Below are 22536 nucleotides of genomic sequence, written 5' to 3' on the forward strand. Positions count from 1 at the left end.
AAATTTAATTGAATCTTCTGAATTTTGTGATAATCAGAAAAAATTGTTTGATTTGTTGTCAGATTTTGAAAATCTTTTTCGGGATAAACCAGGTAGAACACATTTAATAGAACATAAAATTGTTACACAGAGTGGCCCTACCTTTAGGTCTCCATTTCCCTTACCCAGGTGGAAAAAACAATTGGTCGAAGAACAGGTTAAACAAATGTTGGAAGATGACATTATAGAACCGGCTTCCACTAGTTGGAGTTCCCCTTGTTTTCTTATCAAAAAGAAAACGGGAGATTGGCGATTTGTTATTGACTATAAAAAACTTAACAAAATTACCGCTCCAGATAGGTACCCCTTGCCATCGATTGATCAGATACTACAAAGAATTGGCAGTCCAGCCTTTATATCCACTTTTGACTTAGCGTCAGGATATTGACAGGTGCCAGTAAAGGTTGAGGATCGTGACAAAACTTCTTTTGTCACAGACTCCGGCATGTACCGCTTTAAGGTCCTGCCGTTTGGACTTAATAATGCGCCTGCCACCTTCCAGCGCATGATGACTATGGTACTTGGTCATTTGGTGGGGAGGTGTACAGAATTTTATGTGGATATTGTTGTTTACAGTTCAACTTTTGAACAACATTTACAAAATTTAAGAATTGTTTTTTCTTGTCTTCAAAGGGCGGGATTAACATTAAAACCAGAAAAATGTTGTCTATTTAAGAATAATTTAGAATTTTTGGGTCTAAATTTGTCCCGTGAAGGATGGCATGTTAAGCCCACACAAACGGAGGCTATTTCTCAATACAAGAAACTATTAAATGTAAAACAACTCTAACGATTTCTTGGACTCTGTAGCTGGTATAGACAATTTGTTTCTCACTTTAGTAATATTGCATATCCTTTATATCAATTGACAAAAAAAGGACATAAATTTCATTGGACAGAGATCCATCAACAGGCATTTGAGAAATTAAAGAGGGCTTTAATTGATACTCCAGTATTAACAACCAGAAAGGAAGGTTGTAGATTAAAAATCTATACTGATGCTTCGGGTATAGGAATAGGCGCTGTTTTAAAGCAAGTTGAACCTGAGGGCGAGAAACCCTTAGCTTTTGCTAGTTGTACGCTCAACTCAGCAGAGCAGAATTACTCAGTTTCAGAGCAAGAGGGTTTAGCAGTAGTATGGGCATGCCATAAGTTTAGAGGTTCCTTCACAGGAGAGCCTGTAACTGAGGTCACTGACCATAGGGCTGTAGCCTGGTTTTTTGACGCAAAAAATCTAAAAGGAAGGCTCAGTAGATGGGCCCAACTTTTGCAAGAATATCCTCTTTGTTTCGAGTACCGCAAAGGTTCAACAATGCAAGTTCCCGATGCCCTGTCACGGATGAAATGGATTTTGAGAAATGTATTGATAACAGATTATTTTTATTTTCTCTTTTGGATGTTTCAGAATTGGTTACCAAACAAAGACTGGAATACACAGACATCATAAAATATTTTCAAGAAAAAAATTTGGGAAATAAAATTGTTGACCATAAATTAGAAAAATATTATCTTTATGAATCAGATAAATTGTATTATTTACATAAACATGCAAAATTATTAGTTATTCCTAATGCATGTAGAAAAAAATTTCTTATGGAGATGCATAATCATCCCACTTCTGGACATATGGGGGTAGGAAAAACCTATCAAAGATGCTTAAAGCGAGCCTATTGGCCTGGTATACGAAGGGATGTCAAAAATTATGTACTTAGTTGCCCTATTTGTCAAACACGAAAGTTTGACTATAAAAAAATGGGGTCCTATGATGTCCTCGACTGTAAATTTCCCAGGTGAGGTCGTAGGAGTGGATACCGTGGGTCCTTTTCCTGTTTCCTCTAGGGGAAATGTGCATCTTTTGGTAGTGGTAGATTACTATTCAAAGTGGGTTGAAGTTTTTGCTCTTCGTAGAATAACAGCTTCTGTGGTCGCCAAAAAATTTGTTTTTGAGTATTGTACAAGATTTGGTTTTCCAAAAAATCTTGTTTCCGATAATGGTCCCTGTTTTATTTCTAATTTGTTGAAAGAAACTTGTAATGTCCTTAAGATAAAACAGCGATTTATTACCCCATATCATCCACAGTCAAATTTGACAGAAAGAATAAATAAAACATTGAAGAAGATGATTGCCTGTTTTATTTCAGATAATCACCGTACTTGGAACAAAAATTTATCCTTCTTTGGTTTGGCTTTGCGGTCTGTTCCGTCTGAAACCACTGGTGTCTCTCCCTCGAAGTTGTTTCTCGGTCGTGAGCTTGCTTTACCCTTTGACTGGGCCCTGGATACCCCAATATGGGAAAGGGCCAATATACCAGATGTTTTGGTTCAACAGGTTAAGGAAAGAGTTAAAAAACAGCAAAGGAGACAGAAGTACTATTATGATAAAAGGAGAATTCAACATGAGTTTAAGGTGGGAGATAGTGTGTTAGTCCGTACTCATTACAGATCCAGCGCCCCTGGAAATGTTATGGGCAAACTGAAACTTAGGTGGGATGGACCATTTTTCATTCAAAAAAAAAATATCACCTGTTGTTTATTCAGAGTTTTGTGATTGTTGGTAAATATAATGCCTGTGATCTTAATGCCTTTATTGTGGCTGGAGAGAGTGGAGAGATTAATCTTGAAAGTAGTCAATCATTTACGGGTCAAGAGGCCTCCCCTATTCAGGAACAGACATATCGGTCAGAGGATGTTAATTCTAGTCAAAATGCTATTGCATCTAATGGTGAGTCTAGTCGAAATTTGAATCTTTCAATTGAACATGTATCTAGTGACGAGACAGTGCCAAAGGTTAGAACTCGTTCTAGTTTCATAATCCTCGTAGATTTTTTGAACTGATGGTCCCTCTACAACGAGGTTGGCAAAGAATGCTAGTTAAGAGAAAGAAAGGACCTCGCGTGGACGTATACTACTATAATCCTGACGGTTTAAAGTTCCGTAGCTCAGTGGAAGTTCTCAGTTATCTCAGTCAACAGGATACTGATCTTCGAGTTTAAAATATCTGTTTCAATGGTCAAAAGTCTTTACAGGGAGATAATTATCGTGTTGTGGACAGACGGCACTGAAAAAAAAAAAAAAAAAAAAAACTTTCATTGTTCTGTTTAGGTTAGATATTATTTTATGTTGTCTGTGTTTGACGCCTTGTTTGAGTGGGCAAAATTTTTTTTTTCCTTCTGTAGTTGAGAAATTTTTTTTTTTAGGGTATAAAATTTTCTTTTGCAGAGGGGGAGGAAGTGTAACATGACGACCTGGGATCTTTTACAATCCTATTGTTCAATTAATCTTGTTTAGGTCCCAGGGTTCGTTGGTTACCGGAAACCACCCGAGGCTTCCGCTGACATTCCGGTTCGGGTCAGTAAGTTTGCTTAGTCTGACGGTCGGGGGGTGGGGTCTCCTAGCCGTCCGGCGAGAACGGGGCCAGAAGTCGGGCTGCCAACGTCCCATATAAATTCCGCTTTACATCCATGTCAGAGATCCCAATAGCTCGTCTAGTTACCTTCTCTTTCCCTCTGGAGGGGGGGGGGGCGGGTTCCCGTGGTTCGTCAGTGGAGGCCCTGGCGAGTTGTCATCGGCAAACTGTACTTTAATCGTGCAATATAATATAAATGTTCAGCAAAGTGTTATATAAATGTTCAGCAAAGTGTTATATAAATGTGCAATATATTTTACCTCCACGCAGTCGGTGGTTCCTAGGACCATCTCACGGTTTATAATGTCACAAGTTTATACAATGTGCAATAGGCCTAAAAGTTGTGGATCCTGGCCAGATCTCCAATTTGTTATGTTTGGTTGCCAGATTCAATATTAGAATGTTTACAATATTTCCTTTTCTCTCATGAAATTATGGAAATTAGATACAAGTTAATGCCGTACCTTCAATGTTGTGATTGGTTCTTCCGTGAGGCATTATGGGAACGCTACTATATAAAAGCCAGTTAGAGATGTGCTTCACTGCTTACTACTTACTTACGACTGATTCTGCTACTTAATCACTAAGGCGTCACGCCCTGTTATGGTGTAAGCTAGATCGTCTCATAAATACAATGAAATTATAATTGTAGAAGTGTGCCTTGGCACTTAACCCATCTCATCGCTTGACTTCACGTGAGGTTTCAACGTCGTCGTGATCCAGTGGATTGGTTAGTGGCCAGACCGGCTACCCGTGAACTTTCGCTTCCAATTCCATGTGCAGCGGCTGAGCTCTGGTCTCAACGAGTGTTTGAAGACATCAAACCCGACTGAAGCTCATAGCTGCCAACTTTTGAAATTGAAAATTTCGGGAGATTTTCGCACAAACCCGTATTTTATGCTAAAACCACTCCCTAATAAATACAATAGGGATTTTTCAAACATAAAAGTTAAAGCGTAGGGAATAAAATACCTACTCAAAAACTGAAGTCAAATTAAAATAGGGATTTTACACACATGGAAGTAAAACTCTTGGGAATGTGAAATTCCTACGCAAAAAACAAGTGAAATTGGAGGCCAAAACTTCAATAAATATTGTGTTCAATCAGAAACGCTGTGAACAAACATTCTGCGCGAATGACCCCAAAATCATCCGAAGATGAAGGAAAACACCGTCAATTTTTGAAGAACACTGACTTTTTGTGACACTTGCTTGATGGTTTTTTTTTTATTTCACGAGTGATGATGGCAGTCTTTCCATGACCAATGTTTATGTCTGTAACACAACTTGTACAAAAAGGAAAAGTCGGCCCTCTTCTGGAACGTTTGATGAAAGGAAATTCATCGGAATAAGTATCTTTAAAATTGATTAAATATGTTTTTGTTCATCAGTAGTCATGTTTTGTTATATCGCACGTACGTAACTTCAACAAAAGAAATTTTGACCATATGCGCGTCACTATAATCTTCAATTATTATCCAGGACTATTGGCTGCTAAGCCATTGCCCTGCACGATAAGACAAACAACTTTCTTGTTACCATCAGAGGGTTTGTAAAACTTCCTTAAAAAGGGAATTTCCCCATTTACGACGTGTGACGTCATTTCGAAAGGAGAAAAAAGAGGTTTCATGCCCCACAAGAAATTCCTTAGGGATTGTTTCCATGAGCGGGGATTTTTTTTTAACGAAGTAGGGAATTTTTAGGGACAATTAGGGATTTTTGTGATTTTCATAAAAATTCGGGAGATTTAAGAACTTTTCGGGAGGTCGAGCGTTGAAGCTAAAATTCGGGAGACTTGGCAGCTATGGAAGCTGGTACCAGAGAGTCTTTGGCTGTGAGGTAGACACCTGGGAGTGTGCACCACATGTGTAGACACATGGCGGTGAGATCGATCCCTTTTATTGTTTCATTGTAACATTGAGAGAAAAGCCTAACTGTGATAATTGTTGATAAAACGTAACATTAATAGTTTAACATATAATTGAATAAATGTTTATAGTTCAATCAAAACCTTTGTCTATTTTATTGTAGTCATCCACTCAATGGTTACTGGGGGGGAAAATATTAAAGAACCGGGAGGTAACGATTACAATACGTTACATGAACACAATTTTTTGATAAAAACATGTTATTGAAAACTATAAATATCACAAATTCTTGAAGCGATAATGATGAGATGACTTTACATACCATAACAGGTCTACTGTATTAGCAAATGCTGGCATAACTACTCTTAGTTCACTAAACAATTATTCAGTTTTAAAAACTTTTGAATATATTCAATGAGAAAAACTTGCAGAGAATGTAAGAACAGGAGTATGAAGCAAATTGTTATTGTATTACAAACTACATTACTGCCTGTTTTTAGTATTGAAAGGATTGAGCACGTTAGTTGACCACAAGACTGTTACACTGTAGGTACTTAACTTGTACAAGTTTCACTGTATTGTAAATCAGACATTGATGTCTCTAAACATTGAAAATGGATCATTTCATTTCTCAGAACATGAATATTTGTAAGTGAGAAGAAAACAAGTGATATAATTGAGCCAAGTTCCAACATGTAAGCTGAAACAATTAAAAAGAAGAAGCGAGAAATAAAAATTAACAACAGAAAATCAATTGGAAGGGAAAAGCTTAGACCAGTGCTCCTCCTCAACCGCCGGTCGTGGCTCAGTAACAAGTCCCCACATCAGTCAAACCAGGTCATTGAATAGTGCATTTTTACAAATTTCTACCTAAGTAATTGTGTGCATGGGCAGGACTTGCAATTACAGAAAAGAAATCAACCAAGCAGCAGGCTTACAAAGGTTGAGAACCACTGGCTGATGCTATACCTGAAATGCTAATATCAAACTCCCACGGAAGTTACTTAGGCTTTGTTGGTAATTCTTTTTTGACCTGAGAATATATAAAGTTTACCAAGATTCTAAATTAATAAAATTTTCAATAACCAGGGCTCCCACTCAAAAAATTAGCAAAAGTAGGATGGGGGAGGGTATCCCCCTTAGAATATATAATCATAGCATAACAAAAAAAAATTCCTAAAACTTTTTATTTAAAAGTTTTTCCCATTAATTTTGTTTAATAGCACTATTTCAGTATCATATAAGTTTGACTCAAGTCAAAGGAAATGACAGAAATGGCTTGGTTAGAAAAACAATTTTTGGCCAAAACAGTGCACTAGTCACTCAATTTATAAATTACAATTTTTTTTTTTTTTTGGCGTCTTCCACAGTCCAACCTGTCAACTCTTTTTGACAATGTACAGCAAATTACGAAGGCATGCAAGATTGTTAAGAATGACGCTCCTTCGAGACCACTTTCAAAAGCACAGTGTGCAAAATATGTAAATTACAAGTTCCAATGTAAATAAGTCAATTGCATTGCCATCCTTTTTTAAAAGGAATTTGTTTACATTTTACTGTTCAATACCAGTGTAATTGTTTTTGAAAAATGAAGCACTCTCATTTCTAGCTCTTTGCTGAGTATTGTATACATTGCTTATGCCTCTGCATGCCCTAAAAATACAGAAGACAATGGAATGCTACTGGGTAGCATCGCAATCACCAAACGTAGAATAGGTCTGTAAGGTTTTCCCCCCATCGGGAAGAGGCATGATGGGATTAGAAAGCGTGGGTGGGGGAAGAAGGGCCCCCACCGGAGAAGAGTAAAGAAGCTTGGTGTGTTTTCAGTAGTTAGAGAGTGGCTCCTGTGGACTCAGGAAGTAGTTTCAAAGGCTCGCTGTAAGCGAGAAGGACGTGTTAATAGTATAATGTTTATTGTTGAAAATTATGATTAAACCAAGTGTTATATATAAAAGTGGCAGAGTGTGCTTATGATTGTGGCAATCAGTCATTGAAAACGAACCCTATATAGTGGTGTCAGGAGTGGGGTCAGTAGAACTATACTGAATGAAAAGAAATAGAAACTGACTATTTTGTGCAAAGGTGATCGCAGGAATAAATCATCGTTAAGCAGTTGACAGAATAGAAGGATCAGGACTGATCACTTGGCGTAGCTGATCACACATTGGGTGGTCACCAGTGTCTCAAGACATCGGAATATTTATGTGAAAGCTCGAACATCGGCAGAAACAAACAAGCATCAGGACTTTCGCCTATACTGAGGTGAGCGGTCACATTGTTTTTGTTCGTTAGGCGAAATCGAACTATTTTCGTACAGTAATTTCATTCGATACTGATTTAAGAAAAGAAAAATATTAAAAATGGCCGTCTTTGCCAGAGGACGAAAAGAGGACCTGCTGATTTTAGCAGACGAGTTACGGGTGGAAGTCCCCAAAGATGCAAAGGTTGTGGATTTGAAAGAGCTAATTGTGAAAAGCCCTCATTATGAACCAGAATTTGTGAAAGAATTACTAAATAGTATTATGGATGAAAGAACAGAGCGAGAAGCAAGAAACCACGAATTAGAGGTAGAGAGAATAAAACATAATGAGAGACGTGGAACACGTGGATACCAATAATGATTTTATACAAATACAAATACAACGCCACAACAGGCAAATTGCCCAACGAGGTGGCTGACTTAAGAACATCATGGATCCCCGAGCCCCTACCTACTACTGCTACACCACACATGCACCCCCCCCCCCCCCGCGGAACCCCCCAACGAATCGGTAAATGCGGGAATGTGCGTGTACGTGTAGTGCAACCTGACGTATAGTTTGTTCCTGTGTAATGCTTGTTATGTGTAGTGCTGTCATCTGCCCCCAGTTTTTACTAACTATGAGTGAAGTGTTATGGTTGAATGATTTACCGTTGTAGGACTGTTGCTCTCTGTGGCGAGACTTTTTAACGGGGAGATCGGCTCGCATTTGCGCCTTGAAGTTGGGAACCACAGAAAACCAACTTCAGCCGACCACCACTGTGGGGTTCGAACCCGGATCCTCGCATCACGAGTCCGGCACTATTATTTGGTATTTGAATTTAATGAAAGGTGTAATGCCAGAGGTGACGGAAAACATAGAGGATTGGCCTTTTTTCTTTCATCAAGCAGAAACTATGTTCAAGTTGTATGAGGTCCCGGAGGAATACCACGGGAAAATTATACTATGTGCCTTGAAGGGGAAGGCTGGATGCATACGTATGAGACAGGCAGAACCCGATTTTGATGATTACAACAGAATCAAAGAGGTGATTTTGAAATAATTTCAAATCACTCCCATTGAACATAAAAATAATCTAGATACGATGAAATATAAAGCGGAGGAAACGTGTAGTCAATATGCGGTCAGGGTGGAAACAGCTGTCGATTTATACCTCAAGTCGAGGGAAGTTAGCACGTTGGAGGATCTGAAACAATAGGTCATCGTTGATAGAATTAAAGAAGGCCTGTCTCCAAACATCAGAACTTATATACAGTTGAAAGAAACAGATGGTTGGTTAGATGCAGTCAAACTCGCGAAAGAAGTAGATAATTACACGAGTGCGACGAATAACAGCTGTTCACAGTCAGGAAATTATACTAATTTTTCTGACAAAGGATATAATGACAACCAACATAATAAATATTTTTGGGATCGTGACCATGGAAAGAAATATTCTGATCGGAAGCCACTTCGAGAGGAAGACTGTTTCATTTGTTCATCAAGATTCCATGTAAAAAGGAACTGTCCTGAAAATACGAACAGAGTCAACATGAGTAATAGAAGAGCAGGTAATTTGGATACTAGAGTACACCAGATAGAAACGGAAAGTGTACCACAAGATCCAGAAGCGTTTTCAGTAACAGGAATCGGTATCAGTGACGATATCAGACAGGATTCGGGATATATCCAATCTATCACCCCATTGAACAGAATTAAAATTAGCATTGAGGAAAAAATTGTGAATGCATTGATTGATTCAGGTTGCCAAATTTCTGTCTTAAGAGGAGATTTGGTTCCTCACCACAAGACAGAATCTAAAGCAAAGATGTATTTGAAACCTGCATTTGGAAAGCCTATTTTGGCAGGTTTGAGACACATCAATCTGGCCATTGTCCACCACAGAGCTATTTTGTGCGCTATTACGCCCCACATAAGTGAGGAGGCCATATTGCATCCACAAATTATCAGCTTACTCAAAGGGAAGTGAAGGCCCAAAAGTTCGCAGCTGTGAACAAGAAGGATATAACAAACAATGAAATGCAGGCAAACCAGGGTGGGAGAGATGAAGTGGATGAGAGGAAAAAACATAAACAGAGCACACCCTCACCCCCACAAGAAGAATTTCGAAGAACTCAAAACATTAGCGAGCCACTGGTTGCCAAATGGGAGTCAACAGCAGAGGGTAAGGGAGGGTACGGAGGACGTTTTGCTCTTCCACAAAGAGAAACTGGGGTTGGTTTTACCAAAAGAAGAAAAAAAGTTTTTTTTGTGAAGGGCCCATAAAACTTCTTTTGAGGGACATAGAGTGCTAAGAAACAAATGACAGAATCAGGTAATCATTTTATTGGGAGGGGATTGTCAAGGATATGAAGGGATTTTGTATGTACATGTGAAGCTTGCCAGTTGAAAGGAAAGTCTCAGAGCTCCAATTATGCCGTTAGCAGGGGCAGAACGAAAACTCAAAACTGGCTGACCATAATTACAGCACCTGGAAGCGGGCACGCAGAGACAGACAATGTAAGCGCAGACGTGTTATCACGTTTACGAACAGAATGAACTGTGTGAACTGAAATAATGAACATTAATGTTTACTTGCGTTTTCTTGCAAATTATGTAAATATTTATTGCTATCAGTATCGTGTTATTAGATCATATCCTAGCTTCTATTATCCGTATCAATATATGTAATCAGATTGTCTTGTAAAATATGTTATGCATATTTCACGCTTAGTTAGGAAGGGGGTAATGTAAGGTTTTCACCCATTTGGAAGAGGCATGATGGGATTAGAAAGCGTGGGTGGGGGAAGAAGGGCCCCCACTGGAGAAGAGTAAAGAAGCTTGGTGTGTTTTCAGTAGTTAGAGAGTGGCTCCTGTGGACTCAGGAAGTAGTTTCAAAGGCTCGCTGTAAGCGAGAAGGACGTGTTAATAGTATAATGTTTATTGTTGAAAATTATGATTAAACCAAGTGTTATATATAAAAGTGGCAGAGAGTGCTTATGATTGTGGCAATCAGTCATTGAAAACGAACCCTACAAGGTCTATGCATCCAACTACTTTGTAATGCAAACTGTTGTTTTACCTATACACAAAATGTCCACTATAATTTTGAATGATGATTGCTAGTTACTGTCCAAGACCATGAAAAGTAAATACAAAATTATATTTTTTCCATCCAGACACAGAAGTTTTCAATGACTTCTCCACTTGTTGAACCCTCAAACTAAGCAAATGAAAAATTAATAAACCAAATGGGCCACATATGCACCCCCCCCCCCTTCCAAATAACCTTGAAAATGATAGAATTTCTGCTTTGGCAGGATCATTAATTGCAATCTACAATATTTGTACTATTTGGCAATATATCAATGGTTCCCTGCTCAATTAAAACCTATAACATAAATTTTGTAGATAGGATGAGAAAAAAAAAATAGGAAAAGCAGGACAAAAACCAGAAAGTAGGACAAAAGTATGACATTTTACCAAAAAGTAAGACGAGTGGGAGCCCTGAATAACTGATTTTAATACAGCAAGAACAAATAGTTTAACAAGATAAAAGTGATATGTTTATCCAGATCATGTGACAAGGGAAGGGCAGTCTGGGGATCAGAATGATAAAAGTGTGGATTAAAAACCATGCCATAATCTTTATACCAATTGAAGCATCACAAAAATGATAACCAAAGAGAGAATAAGTAAAATAGATACAATAGAAATTTGTATTACAAGTAACTGAATTTACAAGTGATTCGCAGATGGGCAAAGATGTTAACAAATTTGAACTTGATAAACAAGCAATGTCTCCCATGTGAAATGTGACGGCCACTTAGCATTCAGCAAAAAAGGAGCTGACCACCAAATAGAAATTTAATGATGCTAGACAAAAAAATTTCAGGATGGATATATATATAATAAAGTTCTATATCACCAAAAATCTTATGCTTCATTTACAATGCCCCAAAAAACAAATAGTCCATGCTCGTTATAAGGACCATCTGTTCTAATGACTGTTATGACAGGTCCCAAAATTATTTCTATTTATATCTATCATGTCATTTTTTATCAAATATAATGATGGACAACTAACTACAACTGATCTCAGCTCAGCCTCTTGTTTTTTTACAAATTAACAAAATCTGTCATCAAATGTGTTTGACCTTGATCTTTGATGCCTAGAGAAGAAAAGGTAAACTGTTGTCACTTCTACAGAAAACCTTGTAGTCAAGTAGCGCCCACACTGGAAACAGGGAGAGTCATAGCAAGGTGCACCATACTCATGCAAGTCTACTGTATGATGTTGATATTTCCCCTGCCCTGATTACCATTATGTTTTTTTTTAAACTCTTTCCCTACTATATCCGGCCGATCCGGCCCGTCATGCAGACTACCAGATCCGGCCCAGCCGGCCGAGGTAGGGGGGATAGGCATTTCACATTCTTTTATTCCGTGGGCGGGGCACAGTGACGGATTGTTGACGGCTGCTGAGTGGGGTTCTTGTCGGAGAAAGGGGATTATTTTACAGCTAGTTGCCTGTGAAAGAATGACTATTGACAATGACAATATTTCGGATGAGCTTTGAGAAAGACGCGTGGTTACTATTTTTTGAAATTTCGCCAACATTCTGATTTTCATTGAAAGTTTATTTCGTTTTCTTTGAAACAAGTAAAAGATCCGCCAGCTAGCTATAGGTTTAATTAGTAATCGAAGAATTTTTTCCGTAATACAATAGAAAAAAAAAGAACATTAATTTTAATATATCAGAATATCTTAATTTCTTTTTGTGATTAAAAACTTACGAAAATTTTATTTTGGGACATTTTTTATGAAACACTCAAAAAGTTCAGATGCACTGTACATCGGACCCATTAAATTTTGAAGGAATCGATGTCGGACAACTAAATATTATTGTATTTGCACATCACTGTCGTTATTGTTAATTAACTTACGTACAATTTCAAATGATTTCTAGAACTAAGATTACTGAAGTTCGATCTTTCCCTATTTTTTCTAGCTGTTTGTGTTTTTCTAGCAAAACATACGCACACCAAGAAAATAAGATGTTTCCGTCAAAAAAGTAATTAAATATCGGTAAAACTGAAAGGGAAATTTTTATTTTTTATTTGTTTTGGATTTAGTGCGAATTCCATCTTCCACATCCAACTGCAGTGGTTCTCAACCTTTTCGTCACTCGTGGCCATGCCCCCCCCCCCCCACATATTGAATCAGATTGGCTCGGATCTCCTGCATCACGGGCCTTCTTATGCGGGAGGGGGGGAAATTAAGAATAATCCCGGACCCCGGGGCTGGTGCCCTGTCAGCTCTACCCTTGTGGAGGTCATGCCAACATCTACTAGAGAATTTTCAAGGCCGCAACACGAGCTCGTGACGTCACTAAACTTAGGCGACTGCTTGCGCTACGCACTGTGGAATCGACTTGATATATGTACCGTACTCATTTATTATTCCGCGAGTAAAATTGGTGCTATGAAATATTTCTGCCTCAACGTTTTACTAGATGAATTTAGATTATATATATTCATATTTTTTTATTTTACTCGCACCCCCCCCCCCCAAGTTCAGACAAAAATACAAAAAATTCACTGTACTTGTCTAGGTTCACAGAACCATTGAAAATATGAGCCACAGAAAAAAATTATCCTTTTCCTCCTTGAAAATGGGTTTTAGGAAAATAAATTTATAACTGAAATGAAATTTTTCTCAATCAAGTTTCATATCGCACACCTACAGAGAAAAAAAATCAACAGAAAGTGGAAGTTTTTTTTAAATTAATATTTTCTAGTGGGTTTATTATGTTTTCTAGTGGGTGTTGGTCATGCTCGTGCCTCCCTTGCCCTGTTCATAGTTCATCTGTGGCTCGCAAAATAATTTAGTATAGATATTGTACATCCATAAAGGAACCACTTCAAAGCATAAATAGGCACACACATACACATCAGTATTTCCAGCTCGTCGTGACGCCCCTCACAAAAAAGTAGGAACACCCCTAGGAGCCACAATGCACACTTTGAGAAACACTGCCCTGCCGGCTTAAAATTGGTGATAACAAAACTAGCCACTCCTTGTCTCCAACATTTTCCGCTTCTAATCCACTTGACAGAAGGGTTGAGCTTGAAGAATTCACTATCGCAAAGTGGACAATAGTTGTATGAGAAGATAAGTAAGGGCTGTTATACAGGCGAGTTCCAAGAAAAATTGGCCTGGCCTATACTACCCCAATACATATATGCTTGTAACAATAGCAGAATTTGGGTTGTGGCTCTCACCATCGGTTTGTTGTGCTGTTTGTTATCCTGCTGCTTTTCGTGTTTGGACATCTCTTTTCATTTTAAGCTCTCGTTCTGTTTGTATCAAAACAACGGCTGGATTAAGGAAAATATTCGCCCATGGGCAGGACACTGCAAAAGAAAGTCTTCTTGAAAACAGAAAGACTTACGGTGAAAAGATTCGGGGCTTCAAAATGATTTGAATGATTTCCTCCTGCGATTGGAATTTGGGAGGTCCTTACTTATCTGGAAACACGGCATTTAAAATTCTTTTCAAAAAAGAGGATTTTTTTTATCGATTCATAGATTGGGAGTGGAGAACTACGGCTCTGTGGGTACGTACACGTGGCTCTTCAGTAAAACTAAGAAAAGAATAATACAGTGTAGTTTACTAGCAAAAAAAAGAAAAACTTTTTGTCTCGTGAATAAGTTTTGAGTTATTGTGAAAGACAGCTTTGGGGCTCCTTGGACTGAAAAGCTAGCTGACCCCAAGTGGCGTGTAATTTAGAGAACTCAAAGATTAAGTACTTTGTTGGGAAATGCAAAGGTGTTGTATTAGAGAAAATCTCCCTTTATTCTCGTGTATTTCCCAGGGCACCTTTTTTGGACCACCAATGCGTCTGGTATTGGGTTCCATTGTGTGATAAATAAGGATTAAAAATTTGTGGGATGTTTATATAGTCTACTAAACTATGTCTTCTACTAACAGACATGCTACTAGTTATAAGCAATACTGTCCACAACATAGGCGTACGCAGAATTTTCTCGAGGGGGTTTTCAGATTTTTTTCTTCTGGGGAGGGGTTTTCACTTTTTTTCCTGCAAAATATCCTGCACTATAATCTTAGCTCAACTCCTCCCCCCCCCTTCTTGCGTACCCCAATGGTCCACACAATTCTGTAATGTGATTAGTTTAGGGATTATTTTTAAGCCTTACATTTCTCTAGTTTTCGTCATCTTGTCTTGATACATATTCTGTTTAAAACAGCAGGTCGTAAAATATTTTGTCACTCAGCCTCTTAAATCTTTATCGATTAATAAGTTTAATCCGATTTCTGCTGTTACAAAATGCCGTTGATGAGGACAATTGGCGAAGTTGGTTATGGCAAATAGCATAAGTAGCCAAAACTTTGCATCACAGGAAATTTACTGTGTGAAGAAAGACGAATCTTCTTTCCATACCCGTTCGCTTTGTTTGGTCGGACAGGAGAGCATTGAAATACTTTGCTTTCTACGAGTAATCCAGTCATTGCTGCGAAAGGTTCTACAATGTGCAGTAGAAGAATAGATGAAATAAATACGGGGGGAAAGAAATTTGTCTCGAAGAAGCTCTCGGAAATTCTAGGGTCCATAGATTTTCACCCCTCTGGTAGGTAAAGAGTTAAGGCACACTGGTCTTATTTTTAATGAAATTTAATTTTTGATACTTTCCATATAAGATTATTGTTTGTACTAAAGAAAATTATTTTGTATTATATGGTACAGGATCAAGGGCGTAGCGAGGGGAGGGGACTTGGGGATCTGGTCCCCCCCCCCCCCCGAAATGTGAGAAAATGACCGAAAAAAGAGAAAAAGATGGCCAAATTAATTGTTCTGTCACTTTGGTCCCCCCCAAAATGAAAGTGGTCCCCCCCACCGAACGAAATTTCTGGCTACGCCCCTGTACATGATAATCATAGCCACACATGTAGTTAATGCAGGAAGAGCCATCATGGAAAATTGACATGTACAAAACTTGCATACAATCACAGCAGTATTTCAAAGAAAAAACAGAATTTTAACACAGCTTCCTGTTTGGCAGTAAGATTATAACAAATATCCTCTATGGCATTGCATTGTTGTTGGGTATTGCTAACCTAGACTGTTTTTAGCTGATTTCAAATACCTGGTTTCTGGATGATACTGTCATTTTTATCATGGGGAGGTTTTTGAAACTTTCATCAAAATCATAGCAGGATAAAAAGAGTAAGAAGAATAACATTATGGGTAAACATATAACCTACACATAAAAGTTTATTATGAAATGCTACATTATCATTAAAAAAAATGTGTTCGTAAATTTCACATCACATCAGTTGAAATATTTTTTACATACCTCTCTTTACAATCTGTTTGACAAATGAAAACCAATTTGGAAATGCAGCTGTTACTGTAGTTCACAAGGAATAGAGCATACATCATTACAAATCACTTCTACTATTCGACTTCTATAGACAACACACACGGCAGAACATGAATGTGGATATGCAGCTGGAAGTTGCTGATGATGCAGACAAACTTTGAAACCTATGATAAAATAAAAAAACCTTTTTAATATTCAGAATGAAAGGGATCTCTTGAGATTCAATTTTACAGGAAATACTCTCATGACAGCTGTGATTGAACAAAACAAATATTAGATTAATTTTTGTTGTATCTTTACTTAATAAAACAGATGTTGAAACCTCAAAGCAGAATGTTTTGCATTTTTCTGCATTGAGTCCTCTCAACTGAAAATGTTCTGCTGTAAAAATTCAAATAATAGTGCTTTTTACAAAGAAGAGTCTTTTACTTAAAATTCTCATCAAGACTGATTGTGCTGCAATGTAATTCAGTTTTCAGCATATTCTGCTTGAGGGTGTTGCAAGATGCAACATTGTACAAGTAACGTACTGTTTAGGAAGCTGCTTATTTAAACTAAAATATTTGTAATGTATAGCAGTGGTTGTCAGTGTTTTGTCACTCACAGCTACCCTGCCAAATTCATGATCCATCTGTGGCACCCCAAAATAGTTTAGCACATATTTTTGTCTTCAAAGAATTAATAGCCACACAAATCAATATCTCTAGCTTGCCATGACACCCCTTAGAGATATGACACACACATTGTGAAACACTGATCTATAGGCTATATTTGAATGACCAAAAGCTTCAACATGTTTTTGATACAAAAACAGGTAGCTTAATGGAAAAATTACATCATTCTGTGGTTCAAATTAAGTGATTTTCATCTAAATAAAAATATTACCAACATCAGACAATATATTACTCTAAAACAGCAACCTTTTTTCTTCCTGCACCCCCAGAGCAATGTAACTTACCTTCCCATGCAACCCCTTGGATAATTAATAAATTTTTTTATCTGTTAGAAAATTCATGTTTTTCTTCTGTAATTCATTACGTTAATTACCCAATAATTAATTTCTATGAATTATTTCACTTATTTTCTAATGTCTTTTTGGTTATGGCTAATATATAATTATTGACTTTTTTTTTAATTAATTCAAAAATGAAAAAAAAAATTATATTTTTTAATATTTTTTGAGATTTGGAAAAGAAGGTTCATTGAATAGTTCTTCACTTAATGATTCCAGCCACAACAACTATAAATTAATTTATTTATAAAATTTTAAATTAAATTTATTTCTTTGACACTTGACTAAATTTTCTGACGTTTTTCCTGAGTCATGTATTAATGACAGTATCAAATCTAAGCACAACATGCTAATAACACTAGGTACCAATGTAAAAAAACCAGTAAATTGTTCAATAGTTGAGGTAAATGGTTTATATAAATAACAAAATCAAATCTGTAAAGAAAAACCATTTAAAATTTTCTCAGCTGAAGCATTATGTAACTTCCAGACTATGATACACACAGATATATATTATATTGTTATTATAATATATGTTTCTTTAATGAAACTTTAACATAAACTTACATAACCTAGATTCTGAAACTTCGAAATACCTCGATATAAATGCAATAAATGAATTTTTACCACTTCATAATAGCAATACAAGAAAAATTAACTAATTTTTTTTTTTTTTTTTTTTTTTTAATTTCAATTTTTATTAATATGTTAGATAAATGATAACAATACATTAGGTTAGTGAAAACCACCAAGGAGACACCAAGGTCCCATACTGGTTGTTACAATGAAGTTAATTCAATAACATTTCAATTATCATACAGTGTAAAATAGTCACTATTTACTGATTTTTGAGATTGAAAACAAAAAATCATGAAAAAACATCAAAATAGGAAGGGGGGTTAGGGGGGGGGGGGGAATGTGATTACACACAAACACATATAATACATAAAATACAAATATATATAAATAATGCAATAATGCAACGGTCACAGGGGGGTGCTTTAGTGATCATAAAAAAAAACTATAAATCAACATATGATTATGTATGAATTAGACTGGCAGAGCAGAGTTGACAGCATGGGTATTTTGATGAATAATTCGACAGCTGGAGGTGAAAAGACAGTAATACACTTACAACAGGGAGTGATTGAGATTCTGTGGATGAAATCAGAAATAATTTTCAATATTGAAAATTTGTAGCATGTGTTTTTTGAGGTTTTTTCTGAAAATTGAAAATGAGGGGGACTGTATGAGATCATTTGGAAGGCTATTAAAAAATTTAGGAATGAGAAAGCTAAAATGTTTTTTGAGGATAGTTTTATGAACTAAAGGCATTGAGTAAATAAAATTGTGTCTATTAGATGTTCTTGACGAGTTCAGAGGTAAAGAGAATTGGTTTTTTTTAATTATAAGTATGGATCGGTAAAAATATAGATGTCTTAAAGGAAGGATGTTTAATTGAAGAAAAAGTTCATTTGTTGGAGTGATGTAATTGCTTGCCAAAATTCTAATAACTTTTTTTTGTAAAGAAATAATGGGTGCAATATTGGTGACATAATCACTTCCCCAGAGTGGCAGACCATAAAGTAAGTGTGAATGAAACATTGAATAATAATATGTTAACAAGAAAGATCGGTTTACATATGGTTTCAGGTTGAAGAATTTGTATAAAATGAAACGAAGTTTTGATTTTAAATGATTACAATGAGATATCCATTTTAGATTTTGATCAATATAAATACCTAGATATTTTATAGAGGATATTTGTTCTATACGTTGACAGCCACATGAATTATTACTAGTACAATTTGGTTCATGGAAAATTATGTCATTGTCAATATGTGGAATATTGCGTAAGGAAAAGTTGATAAATTTACTTTTGGAAATATTGATATGAAGATCATTAGCAATAAACCAATTACGAACTGTTAACAGATCAGTATTTATATTGTTGATAAGTGTTGGGTAGGAATCTCCTGAATAAAGAATTACAGTATCATCTGCAAACGTGATGATTTTACCATTGATATTTAAATTACATAGATCATTGATAAAAATTATAAATAATAATGGTCCTAAATTAGATCCTTGTGGGACTCCTTTGATTATCTTCATGGCCTTACTTAAAAAATTATTGCATTTAACTTTTTGAGTTCTATTAGTGAGATAAGAATGGATAAAATTAAAAGTATTTCCTCTAATTCCATAAGAGCACAATTTTGAGAGCAAGATTTCATGATTCACGCTATCAAATGCTTTTCTCATGTCCAGAAAGATACCTATTGTTTTTCTAGATTGGTCAATATTCTTGTAGACATATTCAGAAAAGTTTAAAAGAGCAGATTCAGTATTTCTATTTGGTAGGAAACCATGTTGATTATTAGAGAAGAAATTATTGTTATTTAAAAAAGAATAAATCCTAGTTTTAATAAGTGTTTCAATTATTTTCGAGGTAGGTGACAATATTGAGATGGGCCTATAGTTGCTGAGGTTATTCTGATTACCATTTTTAAAAATAGGAATAACTATGGCTGATTTGAGTGATTCAGAAAATTCACCCCTTTCAATGCAATTATTAATTAGGTCAGCCAGTAGTTGATACATACATTCAGGAAAGCTCTTTAGAATTTTAGTAGTCAAGGTGTCATAACAAGATGCAGTGTCTTTAAGAGATTTTGCTATTTTGTAGACTTCAGTTCGATCTGTGGGGGCCAGAAATATTGATTTGTCACTGCGAGGAATATACTGCTCAAAATTTCCAAATTCGTGGGTTTGTTGTGTAACATTTATAAAATGGTTATTAAAATCATTAGTCAGTACATGCAAATTAGTTTCCGAAGGCAGAGTGTAGTTTTTTTTATCATATCCAAGTATTTTGTTAATTAGTTTCCAACGTTCGGATGATGTAGAGCAATTCGAAAAACAAGTAGAGTAATAATTTTTTTTTGTCGCTCTAATTTGTTTTTTGAGATATGTTGCGACGTTTTTGTAAGCATTCTTGACTATTATGTCAAATGGGTATTTTTTTGTTTTCAAAAAAAGTTTTTGTTTAATCTTGGTTAAGTCAACTATGTCAGAGGTAATCCAAGGTTTATTTTTTTTATTTTTCGGTTTGATCTGAAAGTATGATGTATGATTGTTAATTATGGTTTCAAGTTTAACCATGAATTCATCAAAAACCAATCCTGGATTTTCATTTGTAAAAACAAAGTTATAATGTTGAAGATAGGTTGCGATTCCAGATAAGTCAATTTTTTTAAAACATTTCCTGTCAGTATCATCAGTTCTTGGATTAATCAATAAAAACTTGAGTTTACATGAAATTGGATAATGATCGGTCAAATCTGTAGTAAATATAGATGAAGAAATTTCCTTGATTCTAAATGAGTTACGAATAAAAATATGATCAATACAGGAGTTAGAGAGAGGTCTTGTTATTTTGAAAATTAAAGGGGTAAATCCATGATTGGATAACATGTCCTGATAATTTGAGTGGGTACCAGAATCAGCTTTAAGGATGTCAATATTTATATCACCAATTAGTAAAACATCTCTATATTTGATATTTTTAAAAAGTGAATCAAGTTCTTCAATACATTGAGTTTGCGGGAATGAATGTGATCTGTACAAGCTGAAGATGGTAAATTTTAATGTAGGCTCTTGAATAACTATCAATTCTCCTGTTTGCATTACTATAGAATCAAGTTCGAAAAACTGAAGGGATTTTTTTGTATAAACGAAAATTCCGCCTGAACTATTATAATCTCTGCATCTCGTAAATAAATTATAATTTGGCAATCTATAGTGATCAACCTCATCCTCAAAAACCCAAACCTCAGACAATACAAGAATATCAATATAATCCATAGATTCATTCAATAGAACCATCAGCTGGTCAAAATTTGTTCTTATGCTACGAATGTTGAAGTGAACAATGTTAATATCATAAAATTTATCATAATCATGCATATTTTGGGTATGAAGAAAATTAATGAACTCCTCCAGAGTGCCAAGATCAGAGAATTTTATGCTAGATATTCCAAGAAAATGTAGTTTTATATATAATAACTACCAGCACCCCGGAGGAAACATCAATTTCTACATCCAATTTAAAAATTAAAATGTTATCATGCAGAAAAACGTAGCACAAGTGTACAATTTTAATTGGAAATTTAATGAATTTTAAGTTAGATACTGTAATATTCACATAATATACTAGCAAAAAATTGTAAACGATTGGGTATATTTTAGAAATTTGTATATGAATTTTCCTAATTATTTTTTCAATAGAAGGTAAATAAAATCGGGAAGACCCCAGAGTGCACATTTCAGTTAGAGAGAGTTCATACATGCTAAATAATGTGATTTAAATCATCAATATGATTGAAACATCCCTACACCATTTTTAAGAGAACAAAAATAAACACTACACAAAAATTTTTGGTATACAAAACTCAAACAGATCATTTTCCAATAATAGGATATATGAATTTCATACAAAAGGAACCAGAAGGAAAAAATGATCAAAAACATTTAAATATAATAAATTACAATAAATTCAATGATTTTATTGCAAATATAAATTTGGTTAGTGTCCTAGAGGAAAGATGTTTAGAAAATATGTTACAATTTTCAGATATAACATCAAATTCTAATCTCTGGAAAAACAAGTTAAAATGAAACCCAAAAAAAGTAAAAACAATCGGATCACCAAGGAAATAGTAAGAAGAATTAATTATAAAGAAAGATTGTACAAAAAATATAAAAAATACCCAAATATTGTGTTTCACACGAATTCGGATACAAGAAATATAATCAAGATCTGAAAATGTATATTAAAAAAATAAAACAGGAGCACATTAGGAATAAATTTAGGGCATGTGAGAATAATAAGAAACAGCAATGAAAATGTATCAATCACAATGTTCTAAATAAAAATGTAATGCATAATACACTTCCAATCTCTGACAGCAATAAAATACTAGCGAAAAAGATAGAAGAGATGGAAATTAGACGATTATGAGGAGGAGAAAACAATAGCTAATTCTAACAACTCAATGATTTTTTTTTTTAAGTAATGATAGTGAGATTGAAGAAATTATAAAAAAATTAAAGAATAGCAAAGCAAGTGGACACGGTCAAATAAACCTTAAGGTGTTAAAAATAGTCGCACATTATCTCATCGATATACTAAAAAACCTAATCAACTCATCAATACTAAATGGATTCTTTCATAGCGAGTTAAAATATGCCATAGTACATCCCATTTATAAAACAGGAGAGACATATAACTTATTAAACTACAGGCCCATATCAATTCTTCCCATTTTTTCAAAAGTAATAGAAAAGTGTATGAAAAAAACAGTTCATAAGTTCCCTAAATTATCAGAACTTTCTAGCACCTAACCAATATGGGTTTTACAAAAATAAAAATACAGAAATAGCCATTTTAGAACTTAGTAACTATTTAAATACCGGATTTAACCATAAGAGATATTCAATAACAGTTTTTCACGATTTAAAAAGAGCTTTTGACTATGTGGATTTAAGGATACTAACAGAGAAA

At 35.4% G+C, this 22536-nt stretch overlaps 1 long non-coding RNA gene across 8 annotated transcripts in view; it reads right to left on the minus strand.

Moving 5' to 3' along the window:
- Window positions 1-22536, minus strand: part of LOC149086349 (uncharacterized) — a 98625-nt gene that overhangs the window by 70578 nt on the left and 5511 nt on the right. For all 8 annotated transcript variants that reach the window (XR_016192698.1, XR_016192697.1, XR_016192701.1 and 5 more), the window contains exon 3: window positions 15932-16122. This is a non-coding gene — a long non-coding RNA (uncharacterized LOC149086349). The remainder of the gene's footprint in view (window positions 1-15931; window positions 16123-22536) is intronic.

This window comes from Pholcus phalangioides, unplaced genomic scaffold (genome assembly GCF_987345545.1).
Source record: "Pholcus phalangioides strain wild (caught in Gottingen) unplaced genomic scaffold, Ppha-v1.0 ptg000005l_1, whole genome shotgun sequence".
In the NCBI taxonomy this organism is placed as follows: domain Eukaryota; kingdom Metazoa; phylum Arthropoda; class Arachnida; order Araneae; family Pholcidae; genus Pholcus; species Pholcus phalangioides.